This window comes from Peromyscus californicus, unplaced genomic scaffold (assembly GCF_007827085.1).
Source record: "Peromyscus californicus insignis strain IS unplaced genomic scaffold, ASM782708v3 Scaffold_19__1_contigs__length_69161282, whole genome shotgun sequence".
NCBI classification, from domain to species: Eukaryota; Metazoa; Chordata; class Mammalia; order Rodentia; family Cricetidae; genus Peromyscus; species Peromyscus californicus.
Genome location: NW_026294491.1, coordinates 4,909,335 through 4,934,535, shown reverse-complemented (window position 1 = coordinate 4,934,535; position 25,201 = coordinate 4,909,335). Strand labels below are relative to the sequence as shown.

Here is a 25,201-nt window from a genome sequence, read left to right as displayed (position 1 = left end):
CACTGCATTCACACACCACGTATAATTAAAAAAATACATTTTTAACAGCTACACTCACATTGCTGGTAACATAACCATTTGATGAAGCTTTAAAAACAGTATCCTGCTAGGCGGTGGTGGCGCACGCCTTTAATCCCAGCACTCAGGAGGCAGAGCCAGGCAGATCTCTGTGAGTTTGAGGCCAGCCTGGTCTACAGAGCGAGATCCAGGACAGGCTCCAAAGCTACACAGAGAAACCCTGTCTTGAAAAACCAAATAAATAAATAAATAAAAATTAAAAAAAAAAACAGTATCCCATTTATGCACAGACTTTTTCAGAAGATCACATACTAGTAATTCCATTTACAGGAACTGTCTAGGAGAGGCAAATCCCAGGGGACGGAGCAGCTTGGCAGTTGTCTGGGGCTGGGACGGGAAAGACCCGGTCAGTGCAGACAGAGACTTCTGTTTGGAGCAATGAAAGTGTTCTCAAAGTAGGTGGCCCAGCTGTGCAAATACAAAGCCATTAAACCACATACTGTACACCGCGAACTCTGTGAATTACATCTCATAAAGCTAAGTGGGGTGTGGTTGAACACACCTGAAATCCTAACACTTGGGGAACTGAAGCAGAAGGGTCTCAAGTTCAAGGCCACATAACAAGACTGCCACAAAAAAAAACCCCAAACCAAAACAACAAAAAAACTCAGCATCACAATGTAGCTTCAATATGCTTTTCAAAAGGGGGAGGTTCTTGGTGTGTGTAGCTGGGGTGTTAGCCCATGGCACTGGGGAGGCAGAGGCAGGAGCTGGAGGCTAGCCTGAGCTACACAGTAGTATTTTCTCTCAAAAAAATGATGAAAAGATGGAAGTGTATGGTTGTGTTCATATGGGGGGTTGTGTTCATATGATATCATATGTTCATATATTATCACAGAGATATCAGTGAGATAACACAAAGAGTAGCCACTGAAATAGTAAACCATGGTGATGTTTGAGAAGGTTCTAGGTCATTTAAAGTTCTCCTTTACATTTCTTAGTGTTTTCCCTCCAAGGGAATTAGGTCATTTCCTGAGGGAATCAGGCCTCTTTCTGAGATGCCTGGGGCTGTGGAGGAGTCACTAACCACACACCGGTGTACCCACAAATCAATGAGGGGCTTTACACCATAGACTGCTGCGCCGCAGACATGGAAGTTCTAATTCTGCGGGCTGAGGAAAGAAAGGCTCAGGGAGTTAGCTTTTCCGAAACTCCCTGGAAAGCCAGCCAGCCAGCCATGTGTGAGAAACACTCGGCCAGGCATCATCTGGCACAGCTGAAGGCTGGCCAACCTGCACATCCGCCTGCAATGCAGTACAGTGGGGAGGGTCCCCCCACCCAGCCAGCACTGCAGAAGGGGTCTCATGCAGTGGGGGGGTCCCCCCACCCAACACTGCAGAAGGGGGTCTCATGCAGTGGGGGGGTCCCCCCACCCAGCCAGGACTGCAGAAGGGGTCTCATGCAGTGATGAGGGTCCCCCCACCCAGCCAGCACTGCAGAAGGGGTCTCATGCAGTGGGGGGGTCCCCCCACCCAGCCAGCACTGCAGAAGGGGTCTCATGCAGTGGGGGGGTCCCCCCACCCAGCCAGCACCGCAGAAGGGGTCTCATGCAGTGATGAGGGTCCCCCCACCCACCCAACACTGCAGAAGGGGTCTCATGCAGTGGGGGGGTCCCCCCACCCAGCCAGGACTGCAGAAGGGGGATCTCCGCAGGGAAATTCCATGGTGTCTGATGCCTGGAGGCAGCTGGCAGATCCTGAGGGCAATCCTATTTTGGAAGGATCTCGACTGCTGACAGGCGAATGGGACTGGCGCAATTCACACTTGGCGGGAAAGAGGGTAAGAGGGAAAACTGGCCACACAGGAGCCAACACACTCTGCAGCTCCCTGAGAATCAGAAAGGACTCAGCATGCTATACAATGTTGTGGCAGAGTCTCCAGGCTCTGGGTTCAAATCCCAGCTCTCCATTACTGGTGCTGAAGACAACATGCCCTTTGTCACTCTTCTCATTGCGAGGTAGAGCCTGTTGCCATCCTTGAACAGGAACTAGCCTGGTGATGGCTGCTCCGCAGAGGCTGCTGAGGTAAAGACTCTAACTGAGCCCAGGCCTCCCACATGACATCCAGCTGTCAGGGTAGCCACCAGAAAGGAGTGGAAATCACACCAAGAGACCCCCTTGGTCATTACACCCCGGCTTGGCAAGCTCAGGGGGCAGAACCAGTAACCAGGCCCAGGCAAACCCCAGTGTCAGGAGACAAGATAAATGGCATGGACAGTATTTGGTAACTGAGTTACAAAAGGTGGTGGAGACCCAGCTTCTCCATGATCAAGTCAGGTTTGCTCTGAGCCTTGGCTTTCTGGTCATGCAGGGAACACTAACTCTGATGGGCATCTGTGGGACTGGACAGGCTGATTTTGGCTGTGGGAGCGTCTTTTATCCAAAGCACAGAAACTAGTTACACTCCCTGCAACTGGGGAGGGCTCTATGAACAAGCACCCCCGTTCCTGATGACTCACCTGCCCCGCCACACCAGTGTCCCCGGCCTCTCTTCTCTATTACCGTCATCTTGGCTGTAGGGACCTTTAAGTCAGCCTCCCCCATCTCCCTCCAGCATCAAGAGATGGACCGGGACCTAAGCCATGGCCAGTGGCTGTGTGAGCACACACAGGTGTCCTCATGTCGCTGAAGCCATTTCTGGGCTGCAGACTGTCAATAGGTAATACCTCTGTGGTTGCTTCAAAGAGAGGGAACAGAGCTGAGGTCAGTACTGGAGGGAATTCAGCAGTCAATCCAGCCAGAAGCTGGTCAGCCGAGCCACTGGAGTTTCCCCATGAGGTCTTTGGCTGGAATTCTCCACTCGGACATCCCAGCACAAAGCCAGCAATGTCCAGGCCTAGGTGACATCACATTAGTTCCAACAATGGCTCCATCCTGCAGCCCAGAGCAGCTCTGGCCCATACCATCCACACTGAAACCTGGCCATGGTGCCAATCTCCAAAAATGGCTGGTGGGGACTGGAGAGACGGCTCAGCAGTTAAGAGCTCTGGCTGAGAAGAGAGAGGCGATCAGGCTGGGATGCAGCTCAGTGCTTGGCCCGGCGTGCACGAAGCCCTGGGTTGGATCCCAGCACTACATAAACGGGACATGGAGGTGCAGGTCTGTGATCCAAGTGCTCAGACAGTAGAGGCAGGAAACGGGAGCTCACTCCCATCAGCTACACACTGCGTTTGAGGCCAGCCTGGAAGACCAGAGACGTTGTCTCCCCTCCCCCCAAAGGGGAGGGGGGCTAACGTGGCTCAGTGGGTAAAGATGCCTGCCACCAAGTGTGACGAACTCAATTTGAATGTGATCCCGGGGACCACCCCCATGGAAGGAGGAACTGACCCCCGTATGTTGTCCTCTGACCTCCACACACGGTGCTGTGGCATGTTAGCATGTGTGCACAAACACACACAACACATACAAATAAATATAATTTACAATTCTAAGGAGTGAAAATCAGGGTTGGAGGAATTGCTTGGTGATGAACAGCACTGGCCGCTCTTCCAGAGGACCTGGTTTGGTTTCCAGCACTCACATGGCGGCTCCCAACCATCTGTAACTCCAGTTCCAGGGGATTCAACATCCACCTTCTTCCGCTCGCCATGGGTACCAGGCATGCGCAAGGCACACAGGCACACATATAGGCAAAGCACGCATACACCTAAGTTTTTATGTTTCACTAGAGACTCCTGCACATCCACACAGACAAAGCAGGACAGTGTGCGTACAGAGGATGAGAGCGCTGTGGGAAGGAGTGAAGAGATGCTGCTGTCTGGTCTGCAAGGATGGCTGAGACATTCTAAGTGAGCAACAGCAGGCCAGGGAGCACAGTGGCAGCCAGCCACCCCAAAAGCACCGACGTCAGAGCTGGGTTAGACAGGGGCGTGCACTTTAATCCCAGCACTGGGAAGGCAGAGGCAGGTGGATCTCTGGGAGTGTGAAGCCAGCCTGGTCTACAGAGTAAGTTCTGGCCAGGAGGGGCTACATAATAAGACCCTGTCCCAAAGTAAATAATAAGTAAAATTTTACACGTGAAGCTCAGGGCTGGAGAGACGTCTCAGCAGTTCAGAGCACTTGCTCTTGCAGAGGACCCAGGTTCAGTTTCCAGCACCCACATGGTAGCTCTCAAACACCATAATTCCAATTCTGGGGGATCTAGTGCCTTCTGCTGGCATCCATGGGCACCAGGGACACATGTGGTACACACACATGCACACATGTAGGCAAAACATTCAAACACATAGAATAAACGTAAATAATGCTATAGGAAGTTCAGACACACGCTACACACAACATAGATGAACCTTGAGTGCTGTGCTAGTAAACAAGCCACTCAGAAAACCATGTCTGGGTGTGAGGCACACTTGTGATTTCAGTACCGGGAGGCAGAGGCAGGAGCGTGAAAGCTCACGGCCAACCTGGGTACATAGCACGACCCTGTTTCAAAACAGGAGGATCAAATAGACGGGCATGGGGGGTGGGTCAGGAGTTAATAGTAAGTACTGCTCTTCCAGAAGACCCAAGTTCAATTCCCAGCACCCACATTAGGAGGCTCACAACCTCCCAGGGGATCTGACTCCTCTGGCCTCTCGGGCACTTGCACTCCTGTCCACACACCTACGTACGGACTCACACACACACACACACAGACACACATACACTCACACACACACATACACATAGTTAATAATAATAGAGGTGAGAAGGAAGGAGAAGGAATACTTTGTAATTCCACTCCTGTGCAGCACTGTGAGTGACTTACAGAGACAGGGAAGAAGGGTGGACTCTGGGGCAGATGGGGTTGGGGGAGGGGGAAATGGGAGTTAATATTTAATGTATAGGATTTCATTTTTGGAATTATGAAAGTTCTGGAGGTGGAAGGTGGGGATGATGACAGAAACTGTGAGTACAGTTCAAGCTACTTAAAAACGGTCAGGACGGTAAACTGTACAGTGCACATATCCACACAGAGGCCCACACAGGGATGCTCACGGCAGTGAGGGAGGAAGAAAATGAAGAGAGGGATGAGGAGGGAGAAACACCCCAAATGTCCATCGCTGGATGACTAGATAAACGCATGTGATTTACACACGAGGGAACGAGATAAACGCATGTGATTTACACACGAGGGAATGAGATAAACGAATGTGATTCACACACACGAGGGCATGAGATAAACGCATGTGATTTACACATGAGGGAACGAGATAAACGCATGTGATTTACACACACGAGGGAATGTTAGTTGACCATGAGAAAGGAATGACGTCGGGGCGGGATGTGTGGCTCCAGTAGCAGAGCGCTCGCTCAGCATGTGCGCAGCCCTAGGTTTGCTCCAAGCACCACATAAAGCGAAGCCTGGTACACACAGCACACCTAGAAACCCCGCGCTGGAGCGGGTAAGAAGATCGGAAGGTGAAGGTCAACCTTAGCCTCATAAGGAGTTTCAAGCCATCCTGGGCGACAAGAGGACTTGCTTTCAAAATCAGAGGTGGGGGGAAGCACCAACACATAGTAGGACAGTGTGGGTAAACTGGAAACGCGATGTAGAGGACGGCTCAGTGGCCAAATGAATCGTAAGCCTGATGACCTACGTAAAAAGGCAGATGTGGTGGGGTCCTGTGCTCCCAGAACCCCGGCGAGATGGGAGGCAGACATAGAGAACGAGCCGCAAGCTCATGGGCCAGCTAGCCCAGAGCACACAGTGTGTGACAGAACAAAAGAGAGCCTGCCTCAAACAAGGTGGAAGGACAGCCTGCAAAGCTGACCTCTGACCTCCGCACACGCGTGTGCCCACACTCGTGTACACATAGTTCTTCCAAAGGCCAGACATAAGTGGTCACGTGTTGTACGGCTCTCACATGAATGCACAGAATAGAGACCTAGGAGGGAGGGTGACCAGTGGCTGCTGGGGCGGGGAGGGAGGGGCCTGGGACTAAGTGCTCAGAGGTGTGGGTCTGTTTTGGGGATGAGGCAGATACTGTGCAATTAGATGGTGGAGTTTTACGTTACTCTAAATACTAAAATTCTCAATTCTAATTGCTGAAAAATGTAAACAGAACAGGCTGGGTGTGGTGGAGGCACTGGGGGGATCTGGTGGGCAGGATCAGGAGTTCAAGGTCATCCTCACTTACAGTCAGTTGTACGCCAGCCTGGGCTACCTGGGACCCAGGACCGAAATAAGTAAAAGACTCTAAGACAGTTCACAGTGTGCCCTGTGGTGGGGTGCCCCAGGCCCTGCAAGCGAGCCTGCTTGTCGCCTCCATCTTTGTCCCCTGCCCTTTCTAGCTGCCCATCTACCCTCCTCCTCCTCCTCCCCTTTGGCCCAGTCTTGGGCAAAACCAGATCCACCTTTTCCTGGCAGAACAACACCTACTCAGACCTGCCAGAGACCATCTGGAAGCCAAGATGCCAGCCCCCGAAGTCACCCCAGACTGAGCTGCCCAATGACCAGAGCTGCGGTCACAACTATGTGTCAGCTGAGGGTCCGGTTTCACATGGGAACTTAATTATAGCTCTGGAGTGGAGGGAGGGGGAGGGAGAGTGTGGGCCTGCAGGGGACGAACAGGAAGCCAGTGCTCTGGGCCTGGGGCATGTATGAAGGCTCACAGGAACACAGCTCATGCATGCTAAGTGGACTCCAGGCCCAAACTGTGCACCCATAGCACCCAGAAAACCTGACACACGGTTTTCATACACTCTGCTGCTTGCTGGAGACCTCGTTCATCCGGAAGGCAGAGCTGCTCCCCGGGAAGTGCCATCCTCAGCTTTCTCCCTGGCTTCGAGTTTTTCCATGGGCTGGAATCTGAGCTGTGGATCTAAGGGGCTGACCGACCCACACCTGACTACACTCAGATCCCTGTCCACTGCCCAGGAAGGTGCCAAGCAGGAGCGAGGCAGCTGCTACCACACAGGTGTCGGCTGCCGTCCTGGACTTGATCACATCACGGGCCTGGGTACTGCCTGGTGGAGAAAGTAAAGAGAGATGAAGAGGGAACCTCCGTGGAGGCCCGTGGCAGAGAGGAGGCCCGTGGCAGAGAGGAGGCCCGTGGCAGAGAGGAGGCCCGTGGCAGCAGGTCTCCCTGTCTGTCTCTGAGGTTCCTGCTCTCCAGGCCTCTTCCTGCTCAGGCTACTTAGAGTCTCAGCAAGAAGTCCCTGCAACATCATTGTCTCGACCTGCTGCCCAGTGCCCTCTGCCTCAGAGCGAGCCAGGGACCAGGCCCTGGTCCTGGTCCATCGCTCTTCCATACCCACACCCCAACCAGGTCCCAACCTTCCCATCTCATGTTCCCCTCTTCTGAGCCCCAGATTCCTCCCTCAAAGCTATGAGAGGACATCTTCAGACCAAATGAGGCCGACTTTTCTAGATTTGTATGGAGAGAAGAAATGAGTTGGGATGACGTTAAGAGACAGCAAAGGCTAGGAGGTCTCGGGGGTTACAGGCCAGCCTGGTCTACATAGTGAATTGCGGGACAGCTACAGCTACACAGTGAGACTTGGTCTCAAAAAAAAAAGCCAGGTGGTGGCGCATGCCTTTAACCCCAGCACTCCAGAGGCAGAGGCAGGCAGATCTCTGAGGTTGAGGAGAGCCTGGTCTGCAGAGTGAGTTCCAGGACAGACAGAGAAACCCTGTCTCAAAAAACCAAAACTAACTAAATACATACATAAATACATATATACATAAATAAATACATAAATACAATGAGCCAGCCATCACCAGCAACAGTGAGGAAGAGCCTGATAGCTCCCAGGACCTCCCTAGGCCAACCTCCTCCCCACAGAGAGGGAATGCCTCTCTATAGGTGGTTGGCCTCCAAGGGTAACAACATGGCTGCTACTGTCTGAGTCTGAAAAGCTGACAACCAGGAAACCCTGTGGCGGGGTTCCCTCACAGGAGGGGGTGGAGAGGGTCACGAGCCCTCCCTGAGATTCAGCCCCTTCTGTGTTCTGCAACCTGCCGGCTGCACCCTACAGAAGCAGGAGCTCCATGGGGCAGTTGTGGAGGTCCCCCATGCTGAGTGGGGGTCCTTCTCAGCAGTACAGCTCCTGGGGGTCACTCGCTGGGTCACTGGGTTGAACGGGGAAGCAATCAGCCAGAGGAGACGGCCATCTGCTCCTGTCTCCTCAGGAGAAGTTACTGCAGCGGGGAGTGGTGGGATCACCACCCCAGAGCTGGCCAGGCCAAGCTGAACGTGAACAGCTGGGATCTGGCAGAGCAAGGAGCTGCTGAAGGAAGGAAGGACATTTCCTTCCGAGCCCCGGTCAGCAGCCCTAATAAAGACACTGCTTCATTAAAACAAACAAAACCCTGCAAGTAGAAAAGGGAAAGGCTTGGAAGACGGAGGGCTCAGCGAGAGTGGACGGCAAGGACGGGCAACGGGGGTGGGTAGGCTCAGAACGCGTTATATACGACGTATGAAAACGCCGCGGTGGAGCCCATCATTATGCATAACTGTCATCTGCTAATAAAACATAAACAAACAGAATAACCAGGCTCACACAATCTGAGAAGACCGGAAGCCGAGACTGACCACAGCGCCTGCGTGATTGGACATGGAACGGATTTTCTTCGTGTTTCTCCTCTTTTTTGTTGTTGTTATGTTTTTGTTTGTTTGTTTGGAGACAGAGTTTCTGTGTGTAGCCCTGGCTGTCCTGGAACCCAATATGAGGACCTAGCCAGCCTTGAATTTACAGATCTACCTGCCTCTGCCTGTTGAGTGCTGGGATTAAAAGCATAAAATATTTTTAAGATAAAAATGTAAAGACCTACAGAAATTTATTTCAACTTCATACCCTAAAAATGACAGTCTCCCAAGTTCCACAGGCCCAGCCTCAGGGTGACCACATAGGTCACTGCTCAGCCGCAGGGAGATGCAGTGCTAAAGTTCCGTTCAGTCCTCAGATTCAGGTGCAGTTGCAGGGCACTGCAGTGATGGACAGCCCTTCCACTAAGCTAGGGAGCCCTCGGGGAATCGGGTGGGCAGCTGCCAACCCACAGAAGGCACGGTGACCTGCCCAGTGCCACTCGGTTAGAATGGCCAGGACTGGACCTTAGCTCCTGCAGTCTGCTCCTAACCACCACTCCGTGTTTCCTCGGAGTTCTCAGAGTGAGCGTGAGTAACCGGGGCCACTGGTAGCTTCCTGCTCGCTCCAGGGAAAGCTCGCTCCTCTTTAGATTCCACAGAAACCACAAGCTCCTTGTCTCGCCTGCCCCTCCAGCCTCCGGCCACCAGCTCTGCAGGGTCCCTGGGGTCTGCAGCTGACAGGCTGCGAACAGTTCCCAGAGACCAGCCACAGCCACTGCCACACCTGCATCCCACTCTGGACCAGAAACGAGAACGGAAACAGAAAGAGCCTCTGAAATAAGCCAGGTGGGCCCGTGAGATGGCTCAGCAGGTAAAGGCGCCTGCCACCAAGCCGACAACCTGAATATAACCCTCGGGATCCGCACAGTAGGGGAGGATCCACTCCTGCCAGATGCACTCTGACATCACAAGGGCGCTGGAACATGAGCCCCCTGCCCCGGGAAATAATAATAAAAACTTTAAAAGTTTTAGAAGACATAGGAAAGGGAGCCTAAAACAAACTTGAGGGACGGGCATGTGCAACCAAGCCCGACATCCCAAGCTAGATCCCCGGGTTCCACAAGGTGGAAGCTGAGAACTGACTCTACACGGTAAGCCGAGGTGCGCATGAGGGTCAAGGAAGAAGAAAACGTGATACTGTGGCTTGTGTGAAGAGTCAGGCTGCGACTCTAGGGAGGGTCCATGTCTTGGAGCAGGACTGCTTCCGGCCTCTGCTCACAAGCCTGAGATGTAGCACAGGAGCCACACACCTCAGGAGCCTGGCTGAGGGGACACTGTTGGGACAGGCAGTCACTGAACTAAGAGCACAGATGCTCTGCCTCCCCATCTCAGACCTCATCTGTAAAACTATCAACAGGGGTGTGTACGTGTGCACGTGGGTGCGCGTGCGTGTGTGTGTGTGTGTGTGTGTGTGTGTGTGTATGTATGTGTGCGTGTGTGTGTATGTGTGCGTGTGTGCATGTATGTATGTGTGCGTGTGTGCGCGCGCGCGTGCACGCACGTGCATGAAGGGGTGTGGAACGTGTCTGTGGGGTGATGGCTGGCTCAAGGGAGAATCTGTTTAAGGCGATCTCCCTCCCTCCCCTCTCCCCAGATGTAGACATCTCGGCCATCTTTGCTTCCCTCCCCTTATCGCTTAGAGCAGAGACTGAGTCCTGCCCCACCCCCACAAGGCTCACCCACAGTCTGGCTGGGCAGTTACGTGTGCTTCTCCGGGGCTGTGTTGGAATGGGTCCCTGGGCCTCCTCTGCCTGCTGACCTGGAATGAGACCCTACAGGAGGTCCTGCCAAGAGGCTGCTGCTCACTGACCAACAAGGGGCCACTGTTCTCCGAAACCAATGCCAGGCTAGGGAGTCAAGCAGGTGATTTCCAACTGGACCAATCAGGTTTGGCTATCCGTGGCTCCTAAGAAACGTTCACTGGCTTTCACCATCCGGTGCCTTAAGAATCAGTGATATCCAGCATCTTATCATCTGTGAAAGAACTCACGCACGCACGCTCATACACAACACACACACACTCACTCCCAGGCAGAATGCAATCAAAAGGTGAGGTGTGTCAGTGGTACCGAGTGCTCAGCTCACCATGGACAGGCGCTCACCACCCAGCTACAGCGGTCACCAACAGCTCTGGGGACTCAAAACAAGGTGACTCCTGAAGTCACCATCTAACAGTGAAACCCACCATTATACACCGTGGCAGGTGCCAGCCAGAGGCGGGAACAGGGAGCTTCACTCAGACCCGAAAGGGAGGAAGGCGCCAAGGTGGGGAGGCAGGGGTGCTGGGAAAGCCTTGCCAAAGCAGCCTGTCTTGTCCACTGAGCTCAAACAGGGAAAGGCAAGTGAGCCCTTGGCTGAAATGTCCTTCTGCTGTGGGATAACCCTTTGGGACACTGTGAAGAGGCCTTTGCCAGGGTGCCTTCTGATTGGTTTAATAAAGAGCTAGATGGCCAATAGTTAGTTAGGCAGGAGGTACAGGCGGGACTTCCAAGCACAGAGAGGACTCTGGGAGGAGAGAGGCAGAGAAAACAGCCAGAGACAGGAAGTGTAAGACGGAAGAGAGGTAATGTCACATGGCAGAACATAGATTAATTTATATTAATCTAACTTAAGTTATAAGAGCCAGTTAGGAACAAGCCTAAGCTATAGGCTGAGCTCTCATAATTAATAAAGAGTCTCCATGTCATTATTTGGGAGCTGGCTCATTATACTGTTCCCCTTGAATACTCCCAGAGAGGGCCACTCTATGGAAGGTGGCCACACTGGGTGACACTTACCCATCTTCTACCTGACCAGCTCTTTGGGGAGGCACTGGACGGCTCCATCAAGGAGCTGGTTTCTGGGGAGATGTCACTGACAGTGACACGTGAACCTCCTCCCCCAGGGCTGAGTCAACTGTGCTGCAGATCATCGACTCCTGGAGCACATCGGGCAGACAGAGCAACGGCGGCGGCGTCACAGGGTGGAAGGAGAAGGCGGAGAGGAGGGTAAGTGCAAGCTGCTGCTCCAGGGGACCAGCCCAGGAAAGACACCGCTTGTCGGCCCACACCTCCCTGGGGGGCGGGGCATACAGGAGTGACAAAGACAAGGGGATGGCCACCAACTCTGACAGCCTGAGTTTGAGCCCCCAGTCCCACGTGGTGGGAGGAAAGAACCAACTCCCCCAAGATACCCTCTGATCTCTACACACATGCTATGCATGTGTATACACACACACACACACACACACACACACACACACACACACACACACAAAATCAGTCAATCACTTTTTCAATTGAAGAAAGAAATGAGTGGTCCTCACAGTGGTGGGGTCAGGTTGACAACCCTACCCCATGCTTGCAGGAGACAGCTGAGCCCTGGCTCGGGCGCCCAGACACCAGCAGGGTCGGACAACTAACCAGACGACAGAGCCAACTGCCCACAGCTGCCCACAGCTGCCCACAGCACCGCCACGGAGCAAATCGTACTACATGCCACAAATACGTTCAGCACAGGAATGACACCCCTCCGGCCACTAATTTCTTCACTTAGTGACTTTCATTCGAACAATAATAGTTATTGGGGCTGGGCAACTTTAATCCCAGCATTAAGGAGGCAGGGGCAGGTGGATCTCTGAGTTCAAGGCCAGCCTGGTCTACAGAGTGAGTCCCAGGACAGCCAGGGCTACACAGAGAAACTCTGACTCAAAAAAAAAAATTGTTATTGATCAATTTGTTGGTTATCAATGGTTTTCCCCATAAACCCTACCCTATACCTCCTTCCCCAGTATGCCCACCCAGAGGCAGACCAACCCAGGACCCTGCCACTGTAAGCCATTGTGCTCTCTACCCCGCCACTGAAGACTCGTATTTTGTGATAAGAATCAATTTGGGATCATTACCTGAAAATACGAGGTCAGGGCAGGCAGGAGGATTTAATACAGGGAGACAATTTGTACCCTGTCCCCGATGACAGTGGGAGTTACACTGGCATTTTGTAAAGTGGAAGCAGAGGTGGGGGTCACCATCCAGGGGAGGGCGGCTTTTCAGCGTAGGCACCTTTGACCTGTGGGGTCTGAGTCTTAGACACCCAAGGACCAGAAGCAGGAAGGAGGCCACTACAGGTGTGGGTGGGAGGTTCCATTTACTTCTGGAGGCAGGGAAGAAGGCCAGGCATGAAAACGGGGCCACCGCTGAGGCTGAGCAGGAGGTGCACAGCTCTTCAAGGTGACAGCCACACATCCACCCTGGCTACCAGGCTCAGGGAAGACAACTGTTCGGCCAGGAGGCCCAGGGCTGAGACAGTATCTCAGGTGCGCATCTGTGGAAGAGTGGAAAGAGGGGGCCTTTCTTGGGCCTAGTCTACCTCACAGGCCTCTAACTGAGGGAAGTGAAGACTCCAGAGACCCAGGCCTGCCTGCCGTGAGCTGGGACCCTACTTTAGGCACACGCCCCACACCAACACTGAGGGTGGAAGCGCCCTCACTACCTGGGAAGGGAAGGCCAACCATTTCTCCAATCATGTGCTCCCAGTGATGCTCCTGGACACAAAGCAGCAAATGTTCTACAGAGAAGAAAGGAGGCAGCACCAGGGAGAACAACACTCCGCTCTGGAGATCGGGAGGTCAGGAGGCCAAAACCGGTTTCCTTGGACCAGAGCCAGTGCTGGCAAGGCCACACTTCCCTGAAGGCCCTTGGAGAACCCTTTCCATTGCTGTTCCCAGACACACAACTGCATTCCTCACATTTCCTGGCCTCATCTTCTGCCTCCAATGCCAGAAGTATAGCATCTTGCAGAGGTCACACGTCTGTCCTGCGCCAAATCTCTCCGCTTCCGGTGGCCTGGAACCCATCAGGAATACAGAATAATCTCTCCAGCCCAAGAGCCCTAGCTTAAGCGGATGGTGGTAGCATATGCCTTTAATCCCAGCACTCGGGAGGCAGAGGCAGGCAGATCTCTGTGAGTTTGAGGCCAGCCTGGGCTACAGAGCGAGTCCCAGGACAGCCAGGGCTCCACAAAGAAACCCTGTCTCGAAAAGAGCGCTAGTTCAGTCACACCTGAAAACGCCCCATGACTGCCGGACAGCAGCTACAAGTTCAGGGGTTTATGGCCTTGACGTCTTCGGGGGACATTATTCAGCTCACAACGACAGAAGCAACCCAAGGACACTTAAGGAACACAGGTCCCTGTCCAGCCTGGGAATCTGGTTGACTCCAGAAGGCTTCCTCTGGCTCCACCTCCACCGGCTTACTATGTAGGTGGGTGGTGGAAGAAGGAGCTGAGTGAGCCTGAACACCTCGGCCTTGGGGGACTTCTGTGGAAGGAAAGGGGTTTCCTCCCACCTCCCCAAGGGCTCCTGAAGCCTGCTCTGCAGGATGGGCGCTGACGTGAAGAGCCAGGCAGCGGCGGTGGTGGTGGTGGCGCACACCTTTGATCCCAGCACTCGGGAGGCAGAGCCAGGCGGATCTAGGGTAGAGGGCTTAGAGAGGTCAGGGTGCCCAGATCCTTGGCCATGAAGACACCAGAGATGGGTCAGTGCATGGCAATGTCACAGCAAATGTCACCAACTGTCCCAGGAACGTGGCTTCTGCAGACACTAAACGGTTTGGAAAAGCACAGCCAGAGACCTGTGGCCTGGAGACGGCTGTGTGTCTTGGACAGGTGACTCTCTGCTGTGGCCATCACCGGGGCATGCTACTCTTTGTAAACCACTTCCCACCTTCCCAAAGCCGCCCAGCACCTGGTGAGGTGACCAGAAGTCCCACACAAGGACTATCTGCTCTCCTTATCCAGTGTGCCCAGCTGGCCAGAGACACTGAATAGGCTGATTGTGGCCCCAAGGGTGCACTTGGCGACGTCTAGAGACCTTCTTAGGTTCCCACAGCTGGAGAGGGGCAGTGTCACCAGCCTCCAGTGGACAGAAGCCAGGTATTGCTGACCACCCCCTCCCCAACACACAGAAGATCACTAACTTCCCAATACACCCAGAAGGCTGAGGAACCAGCCTGTACTCAAGAATGTTGAAGCAGAGGCAGAGGAGAAGATAATTAGTCACAAGCCCAGAAATGCTTTAGTTTAGGCATTCAAGGACACTGGGGCAAAGCAAACTTCACTTGTTTGGAAATGGAGATGTGTAGAGTTCTGGGTTCCAGAAAATTCCAGCACAGAGTTTGTGAGGTGAGAGGTCTAGTCAGCCACGCTGCCAGTTGGGAGAGTTGGCCTGCGCAGCTGGTGTGAGGAGGCCAAGTTCTCTGAGCCTCAAAGGTCACGGACTCCTGGACACAGGAAGTGCCAAGGCTGTGCCAAGGATCATACAGGAAAGCCGTGGCAGTCTCATACAGGACACCCATTAGCATAAGGACAGAGGAGAGAGTTCAGTGCCAGGCAGCTCCTCCAAGGACAGCAGCTTTCCAAGCTGCATCCAGATAAGCTGTAAAGAACTCAGTAACGGTCCCAGGAGAGCTGCCGAGACACGACCGAGCGGGCTGGGCTGACACAAGGTACGGAGGATGGGGTAAGAACGCGAGAGAGGGGTACTGTTGTGTGCTGCCCTGGCCCCAGGCCGTGTGACAGGTGGTAAAGACTGTTCAAAAGTTGGCTCCTGAACGGGGAGAGGAGCTGCCTCAGGAAGTCCCTCCCTCAACATTCAGAACCCAGCTCACAGAAGGGGACACATGGGGGCTGTGGTTCCTTCCAATCCTCGCAGAGAGGCTGATGAAGGCCGAGGACACTCAACCGTAAGGCATGGCTAACGCAGAGCTAAGAGCACTCTCCGTCGGCCTGCACCAAATCCACACAGGCCTCTTCAGACAAAGGACGGCTCGGAACAGGGCTGCTGACTGTGGGGGCGAAGCCCAGGAGAGCCTGTCCTTCTTCAGTCCCTTCTACAGTCTGCTTTCTGACCCTGGACCCTCACTGTCACTCCCCAACATGGCTTCCCTCTTGGCTCTTCTCACGCCTTCTTCCTTTTGTTTTTGAGGCTTGGTCCCATGAAGCCCAGGCCAGCGTCAAACTCCCTGAAGTCGTGATCCCCCTGCCTCCGCCCCCATGTACCTGGGTTCCAGGCCTGTGGCCCCATGCCTGTCCCACACAGGACTGGCCTGCAGCCCACACTGCTGCCACCTTCAGGAGTCTGTCAGGACCAGCCCGCCAAGGATCAGCCAAGAATCATCGCAGCTGGGCTTGTAGAATGTCAAGTTCCTTCCTGGGAGGAGGGAGGCGGGAGGAGGGAGGGTCATGGGACCCTCACCTGAGTACCCAGCCACACGTGTGCTATTCTGCCCTATCTGCCCTGGTCTCGAGGTCTCTGGGAACAGGTAGAGGACAAGTGGTGAAGGACTGGAAGAGGGGACAGCCACGAAGGAGCCATCATCCACACCAGTGCAGACCTGTTGTGTCCACTTCGAGATCAACCAGCTCAGTAAGTAAGCCTGATAAAAGCGAAGCTGGTGGAATCACACATTGGTTGTCAGTGGGACCGTGGCAAGAGTGTCCCAATCTCTCAAGGAAATTTTAGCAACACCTGGCTACTGTCCCTGCTTTTTAAAAATATTCTTTAAGATCCATTTATGTTATGACTATGTTATAAGTGTTTTGCCTTCGTTTATGCCTTGGTGGCACTTCCATGCCTGGGTCCCTCAAAGGTGAGACATTGGATCACCTGGAACCGGAGTTATGGACAGTTACAAACAGTTGTGAGCTACCACGTGGGTTCCGGGACAGAACCCAGGAAGAACAAGTGTTCTTAACCACTGAGCCACCTCCAGCCCCCATCCTTGCCTCTTAGTGGTCCCGAAACTTAAGCACACTTGAAACAATTACTGCTATTAACATTTATTTCGTCTGCCTGGTTTTTCAGTTTTTTTTTTTTAATAAAATGCTTAGCTTTTTATGTGCCTTAGCCTTGACAATAAAGCTTGAATGCAGCGGCCTTCTGACGTGTATAAACCCTTTAATTAATTTCTCCCATGCATCAGTAACCCTGAGTGGGGCTGGAGACCCCCCTCACACCCTGGGTACTTCAATGACTGGTGGGCAGATCAAAGTCAGTGCAGGCCACTGCACCCATGGGGACGAGGACGAGGACGAGGAAGGCCCTCCCTCCTCCACTGAGACCCCTGGACTGGTCCTCCATCCTCCACCTCCATTCTTTCTCTGTTCTAGCACCTTCTGCAACGTTAGTACTCCTGCTCCAAAACTATCAGTGGTTCCCCACCGCCCACACACGATGGAAACACCTTCCCCGTGACTCAGTGTCCTCGATGTACCTACCAGTGAATTCCTAACAGGTCTGTTCCAGTACTTTCCTTCTACAAGTGACTCGTGTGCAGGCCAGGTGACCTCCCCACAGCAGAGGCCTCTCCCTCTCCATGTCTCTCCTACATATACCTTGGTGTCACCCTTCCTTTGGTCTCAATTGGTCCTGTGACCCAAAGAGCAGAAGGGATGAGACCCGGTCATGAGAAGGCCTACCATCCCTTCAGCTCTTGCTCTGGGATGTCTGCGCTCAGAGCCCAGCCAGTTATGCTATGAGCAGCCGATGTCCTCCGACCCCCACATACACACACGGTGCGCCCATGCGCACAAGCACACAGACAGACCAAAGTTACACACACAAATGTAACTTTAAAACAAAGGTGGCTGGATGTTGTGGCTTACACCGTTAATCCCAGCACCCTGGAGGCAGAGGCAGAGAGATCTCTGTGAGTTTGAGGCCAGCCTGGTCTACAGAGGGTCAAAAAAGAGGTGTGTGTGTGTGTGTGTGTGTGTGTGTGTGTGTGTGTGTGTGTGTGTGTGTAGGGGGGTGGGGTGTGTGTGCTGAGGTCAGAAGTTTGAAAACTCCTACTTTGCATGGTGATTTCAAAGCCCAGCGCTCTCGTTTGGCCCTCGGGACGCCATCTAAAGATAAACCCACTGACCATCACACTCTGGCACCTGGCAGCTCCCTAAAATCTGAAAAATTATCCTACGCTTGTCTTCTCCCTTCACCCAGGCTCCTCACGCCTGGAAGCAGGGTGGCAGCTGAAGACTGTGTCTGAAGCACCTGTCACAGCCCCGGACCCAAGGAAGCGCTAAGAAGGCTTAAGAGGCAGCAGCCACAGACTCTTGAGATCTGTACAGAAAAATGAGATGGAGCTCGAGCTGAGCCTCCGTGGTGGGAGGAGACAAGGCTCAGGCTGAACTGCGGCCATTGTCGCTGCTCACGTGACAGAAATCAGTGCAGCTCAGCAGCTCTCCCAGCCTGGAAGACTTCCTCCTCATCCCATTTGAGACCTTCAGAAGCCTCTACCCCCTTCTTCCTCTGAATGTGGGTCTGAGAACTGCAGGGGCTCTTGCCCCAGACCTTCCAGAAGGATCCACAAACAACCTGAGCCCTAGGACGGACACACAGCTCCAGGCTGGCCACCCTGCTTGGCAACAGGAAAATCCGCCGGGTGTAAAAGGCAGAGAAAGGGAAGTGGAGGCCACAACAGCTCCTGGATCCACTGGACATCAGAGATGAAAACGGAGCCAGGTTTCCCCCGGCCCCCAGCAGGGACCCGCCGTGACCCAGCCTGCGCAACCGTCAAGACAATGACCATCAAACTCCCTGGGGTGCCCCTTCTGAGAGTTTCTAGAACCTGCCAGGCGTCCTGAGAACAGAGAAACAGCATGGGAAGCCCAAAGCATTGTGAGATTCTGCTGAGGGCTCAGACACCCAGCAGAGAAGGAAGAGCCCCCATTTCTGCCCCATAGACCTGGGAACAGGGATTAAACGTCTCCATCATGTCCCTGAGCAGATGTGATGGCACACACACCCAGTTCTAGCACTTGCCAAAGAGAAGCAAGGGGATCTGGAGTTCTAGACCAGCCTGGCTACAAATCCGGGCTCTGTCTCCAAGAAACCAAACAGCAACACATCTACGGCATAAGTGGAAGAAAACGATGCACGGCATCTTGGTGACCCACTGCACCCACATGGCAGAGAAGAAAGAGTGTTCATTTAGTCACTCGACAAACACTGACTACCCTCTGTAGCACGGAGTCCCTGAGACACAAGAGGAGCAAGAGTAAGTCCTTGTTTTTGTGGAGTTTCTTTTTCAGTGGGTACAAAGGTACCACACTCCACACTCCTAAAAGACCTACATGCGCCACACACAACAGATGACTCCTTAAGGAGTGCCCACTCCCACTACGCGTTAAGGGATGGTGCAGAAGCTGTGATAGGGAGCTGTGATCGGGACTCAGCCTGCGGAATCCCACAAGGCCTGGCGCCTATGTGGAGCCAGTGGCCTCAGCCAGACACCCGAGTCAGTGAAGTGGGATTTACCTTTACCGTGGGTTCGTCTTCATCTGTCGGTGAGCAGGAGCCACTGAGTGAGTGCCACGTGCATACCCACACCACTGCACAGCTCTGCAAGACAGAAAAGAGCCATGGTCCATCACTGAGTGGTGCCAGGGCCCAAAACAAAGCGCTAGGAAACGGAACACTGGGACGCAAAAACCAGTGGTCCCATGTGACCTCACACACACACCCTGGGAGGCTGTTGAGCTAAGCTTGAGTCAGCAAATATTTCCCAATCCTGGAAGGAGTCTGCACTTCCAAGCAAGCAGACACCAGCTCTGCTGATCTTACCTGGGTGGGGCGGAAGGAGCTGCCAAGGTAAAAAGAGGTAGTGCCCAACACCCCACCAGCTCATAAAAGGAGAGGCCCTGAGTCACACGAGATTCCTCAGGGGAACACAGAGAGACTGAAGTCACGCCCCAGTCACCAGCCCCAAGTTATGAAGGCCATGGGAGAAGACCCACATGCCTGAAACCTGATGCTGAAGCCCTGATTCCCTGCCAGGCTCCAGCTAAGTACCCAGCTCTCCTCCGGCACCCTGGAATCCCACTGCCACAGCAAGCCACTCCTCCCCTGGCTCTCATGGCACGCAAACATGCTCAGCGACATCCAACCATCTCCAAGAAACGGCCACAGGGCAATCTGGGACAGCACAGCACAGACAAGGGCACTAGGCACAGGGCTTCGGACAGAATACAGGCCAGAGCCTGGCAGGACATGCCAGCCTGTGTGAGTGCTGGGTAGGGAGGGATGCTCCCAAGGTGGACAGTACCATGGGGCTAGCCTTGGCACTGCTGGCTTCCGGAGAGGCACTAGAGGAGGGCACTAGAGCACACACACACACACACACACACACACACACACACACACACACACACAGGCAGAGAGCAGCACCCTGTGAAGGTGGGCCTCAGGAGAGGACTCAGCTGAAGCTGATGGAGCCACGGGTCTAACACCTCCTGAAGAGATGAGCCTCACTGTACCAGGACATGCCAAGCTCAAGCCCCGGGGACAGCGTGCACAGCAGCCAGGCAGCTGTGTTCTATCCAAAATCGAGGCCTACCAGTTTCCCAGGCTAGTCTTCACACTGACTATCCTCCCAGGCCTCTGGGAAAGAGAGTAAGGGACCGTAGGTGGGGCTGGGAGGAGGGATACGGGCTGCTTTTCCTGGGGGGCTTGACGCACACCCCAGAGCGCAGCGGAGAAAAGGCAAGAAGAAGAAAAGTTTCCAAACAGAGTCGGGGGTAGGGGTCAAGCCAGTGAACTATGTAGGTGACAGGAGATGCCACTGGCAAGGGCCCGTCCACCCGCACCTTGAAAACAGGCATTGACCCACGATGTGCAAAAATCCCCAAATGGAAAACGACTATTCCCTTGAAGGCTGCAGAATGGATGCGCCCCAGGAGGCTACCTGGCCAGCGCTGCTAGGACTTTCGAGGCTCTTCCTGGACTGGCCCTGTGCTCTGCTCAAGGCTCCCATGCACCGCCTCAGCACAGAGCGCTGTGATTGTTGGTTACGCAAAGACAGGACAGCGGCAGACTGCTCAAGGGTGTTAGGTAGGGGGCTAGAGAGATGGCTCAGAGGTTAAGAGCACTTGCTACTTTTGCAGAAGACCCAAGTTCGATTCCCAGCACCCACAGAGTGGTTCACAACCATCTGTGACTCCAGTTGGAGCAGCTCCAACGCCCTCTTCGGACCTCTGAGGGCACACAGCACCAAGTACAGATGTGGTGCACAGATACATGCACCAAAAGAGTGTCAAACAGAGTCTCTGGGGAGCCAGAGACCGGACTAATCATTGCCAAGCACTCAACTGCACCCCTCAAAAATGACTCAGGTGGGGTGATGTAGCCCAGTAATACCAGCACTCAATAATACACAGAAGCAGGAAGACGGCCACCAGTTAGGAGGCTAACCTGAGCTACAAAGTGAACTCAAGGCCAGCCTGGGTTACAGAGTGATACTGTCTCAAATTTAAAGGGGGGAGAGGGGGTGAATCAGAGGGCAAAGGTTCTTGCCACCCAGCCTGATGACCTGAGTTCAATCCCTGGGACCCATACAACAGAGAAAACTAATTCCCAAAATTTGTCCCACACACTCACACAAAAACAAATAAATAAATAGATGTAAAAGATATATATATAGCCGGGCGGTGGTGGCGCACGCCTTTAATCCCAGCACTCGGGAGGCAGAGCCAGGCGGATCTCTGTGAGTTCGAGGCCAGCCTGGGCTACCAAGTGAGTCCCAGGAAAGGCGCAAAAGCTACACAGAGAAACCCTGTCTCGAAAAACAAAATAAATAAATAAATAAATAAATAAATAAATAAATAAATAAATAAATAAATAAATAAATAAAATAAAGATATATATATATATATAAAACCTTTATGGATGTTTTTCATAGAAAGAAAAGATTTCTTCTAACCTACTCTCTGCTCCACTCCTCCGAATCCAGCAGTGCAGAGGGGGCTTGGGGACCTGTAGAGAGGAGCCAGGCTCAACCACAGGCCAGCCACGACCGTACTGCTTTCCATGGAAAAGGGTCAGTGTACACCAGATTACAAAACTGTAAGGTCCGGTCGGGCTGGTTCTGTTGGCTCCCTGCTGTGGCTCCAGAAGGCTGCCTGTCCTGTGGCCAATTCTGGCTCAAAGACAGAGTGCAACCCTCACAAGAGGAAGCTAAAGACATGGTGCCAGAGTAACGAGGGGCTCCCGCTTCTAATATGAGAGTGGGTGACACTTCCAGGGTCTGCCAAGATCACGAGGGGTAAAAACGGGGTATACATTCTTTCCTGAGGATGTCTCCAGGGGTCCAGGGCCAAATAAAGGTGCCCAAGCCCAGACACACCCGAGACAATGATCCATGTGCCTGGAAGCAGACAGCTCAAGTTCCTTGCAAGGCCTCACTGGTGCAATCCCATAGCTTGCCCAGGCAGATACCAAGGCAATACCCCAGACCACACCTGGGCAAAAGGAACCACGTCAGCTGCCTCTCCCAGCCACAGGAAATGAAGCTGTCCAGGAAATGGAAGAAGAAAAGGTACCAAGAGACCACGTCCAGTGACCAACATGTAAGGCTCATTCCATCAGTGAGAGACAGAGGACAGAAATCCAGTGGCCTTTAGTCAAGGCATCATGACTAAAGGGTGTAGATACCCAACAGCCCCAGGGCTAGCAGGCCCATAATCCATTAAAAAACAGGGAGAGGGAAATGTATTCTGGGGCTGGTGAAGGGGCTCAGCGGGTAAAGGTGCTTGCCACCAAGCCTTGATGTCCTGAGTCTATTTCCAGGGCCCACACAATAGAATGAGACAACCAACTCCCAACTCCAGTAACTTGTCCTCTGACCTCCACACACCTACACCTCACCCCATATCCACACCCCACATAAATAAATAAATGCAACTTTTAAACAAAAAAGCTTTTTAGAGCCTGTACAGGGAAGAAAACCCAAGTTGAAGACCAAAGTCATCCCTGGGCATGGCTTCTGGAGACTTCTCCTAGCTCTCTGAGATAGGGCAGTGCGTGGAAGGGAGGAGTGAGGACAGATAGCTTTAAGTATCATGGTTTAAATGGGCTCCATAATATCCCAAATGAATCCTATTTCCTGGAAGGGGAAAAGAGTTATATGAGGCCTCCGGCTACCGCTGGCACACATCCAACTCAGAGCTGTCTCTCCCCAAGGGTTCCTGGAAGTCAACAGACCCATAAAGGGGAAGTATTGTAAAGCTGAGATTAGCAGGGCCTAACAACTGGGCATCCCTCTCAGTACAACACCCAGTAAACCCTCCCACTCGAACAAACCTTGTCAAGAATGGTCAACACCCCATTCTGCCGCCCTCCCATCTCCACCGAAGGTAAAACGGAAGCCTATCGTGTACCTCTGCGTTCACCCCGAAGCAGAGGCAAAGAACCTAGAAGCGCAGCGGTCGGGTGACAAGAGGTGACAGGGACGGGACTGCTCCCAAGGAAATCAGAGCCGTGCTAAAGCAGGGCCTCTGCGGGCCGCCAGGACAGAAGAGGCTCGGATAAACCGGACGGGCTCACAACATCCTAGGGAAGATGGGGAGGGATCAGGCAACCGGAGAAGCAGGGGACGGGGATGGGGACAGAGAGCAACGACCGACAGGACAAGGATGAGAGGCTGTCGAGGGAGGCAGGAGGATCTCCAAAGAGGGCTGGGTAGAGGGGCACCAGGGAGGCGCTCGGGAAGAGGTCAGAAGGGAGGTGAAGATGGGGTTCTCGTGGAATCGGGAGGAGATGAAGCCACGGGGCCCCAGAGGGGGTCAGGGTGGGTAGGAGGCGGCAGGGATGTCGGCTTGGAGCAGCCACAGAGGTCTCCGTACTGTGGACCCCGGTGGCGGAGCCTCAGCGCCCAGGCCGAGCGTGGAGGAGCCGCAGCCCCGCGGAACGCAGCCTCCGGAGCCCCGACCCCACCGTTCACCTCCGCCCGGGCCGCGCTGGCCTCTCCCGACCCGCACGGACCTGTCCCGGTCGCCTCCCGCGCCGCCGCCGCAGCCGTCCCGCAGGCTCCGCAGAATCCCCCAGCTCCTGCCAAAACTTTTCCCATTAATCCCCAGCTCCGCCGCGGCCTGCGGCGTCACACGCTCCCAGCCCCGGCCCCGCCCCCGCCTCGCTGACGTCACCGCGCCGCTCGCTCCCGCCCCCGCCCCTCCGCCAGGCACTCGTCACGCCCTCTTCCCCCAGGGCAGCAACCAATCGCCGCGCCGCCGGGGCCATCGCTCCGCCCACCGCACTGCTGCCCCCCTGGCGCGTCGGCAGCGCCCTCTGGAGTCCGATGTGGGAGCAGCAGCTCAAGGAAGGCTCTGGGGAGAAGCTAGGGCAGGTAGAACGAGTCCCGCAAGTCTTACAAAAGGAAATTTAAGGAGAGGAAAGAAGGTGGAGGTCATCTAGTACAGCCTCCTCGCTCTTCCCGAGGAGAAACTAGGCACGGACTTGTGTGGCTTTGAAAGAAGCAAAGCTAAGGGCGACGGGGCAAGGAGTAGAGGCAAACTGTAATATTCGAAAGAGTTCGAGGGCAGAGCGCGGGGGGATGAAAGACCTGGGAATGAAAATACGTACACAGACCCATTCTTAAAGTATTTGTCTATTTTTGTATACCTGAGAGTTTTGTCTGCGTGTCTGTGCACTATGTGCGTGCAAGTGCCAGCAGAGGCCAGAAGAGGGCGTTGGATCCCTACAAGTGGAGTTACAGCCAATGGAGAGCTTCCACGTGGGTGCTCGGAATGGAACAGCGGTCCTCTCCAAGAGCAGCCGGTGCTCTTCGCCACTGAAACATCTCTCCAGCCCTCCAGTATTTTTTTTTTTAATTTGAGAAGAAAACTGGTGGTTCATTCGATGACTCAGCAGGTAATCATGCTTTGCCTTCAAGCCTGATAACTTGAATTCAGTCCCTGGTTATCCTCTGACCTCTACAACACACCCATGCATGCACACGCGTGCACACACACACACTATAAGTAAAAAAAAAATGTAATAATAATATTAAAAAGAAACAACTGGGAGGTATGGCGACATTGTAACTCTGGCATTCAGGCGGTGGATGAAGAAATACCAAAGGTTCCACATCATCTTTAGCTATGTAGAAAGCAGTTCTAGGTCAGCCTGGGCTGTGTGAGATCCTCCCCAACGGGAAAGTAAATTCAAAAAGAACTTTCTTCCCTCTTGAGATCTCTGTCACTGGAAATTCATGGTCCTGGGACCTTGTGTCCACCTAAGTCAGAGGCGGGGTGCTGCCTTCCCTGACAGAGGAAACCCTGATCTTGTCTAGAAGAAGGACCTCTCATCCCAACTTGCCTCTTACCATGTACCCTAAGAGGGTATGTAGCCAGAAGGCAATCTGGCAGGAGCTGGTTTCATCATCTTGGTATGAACAAAACTTGACTGGCAGGAACAGTCAGCAGGTACCTCCCTCCTCTACACCTCCATTAAAGGCTACCTCTGCCCTCTTCAGGCCCTGCTTACACCACATCCTCAGCGCTCTGGATTTGAGATTCCCACACCACTTCTGTCCTCTCTCTCTCTCTCTCTCTCTCTCTCTCTCTCTCTCTCTCTCTCTCGTGTGTGTGTGTGTGTGTGTGTGCACATGTGTGCACTCAGGGGTGTGCATGTGTGCGTGCGTGTGTCTACTTGCCTGCACAAGTGTGTGTGTGTGTGTGTATGTGTGTGCGCGTGCTTGTGCACACGTGCGAAGGTCAGGACACATCTTACAGGAGTCAGTCTTTCCA

At 53.6% G+C, this 25,201-nt stretch overlaps 1 protein-coding gene across 3 annotated transcripts in view; it reads right to left on the bottom strand.

The window, feature by feature from the left end:
- Positions 1-23,565, bottom strand: part of Ppard (peroxisome proliferator activated receptor delta) — a 77,858-nt gene extending 54,293 nt beyond the window's left edge. The window contains exons 1-2 of one of the 3 annotated variants that reach the window (XM_052744405.1): positions 23,439-23,565; positions 18,939-19,022 (exon numbers count right to left, since the gene is read on the bottom strand). The gene's annotated coding sequence lies outside the window, so the exon portion shown is untranslated. Of the gene's footprint in view, positions 1-18,938; positions 19,023-22,834; positions 22,914-23,438 lie in introns of those variants that run through there. The other 2 variants (XM_052744407.1, XM_052744406.1) reach the window with 2 other exon arrangements.
- Positions 23,566-25,201: the final 1,636 nt, after the last annotated feature.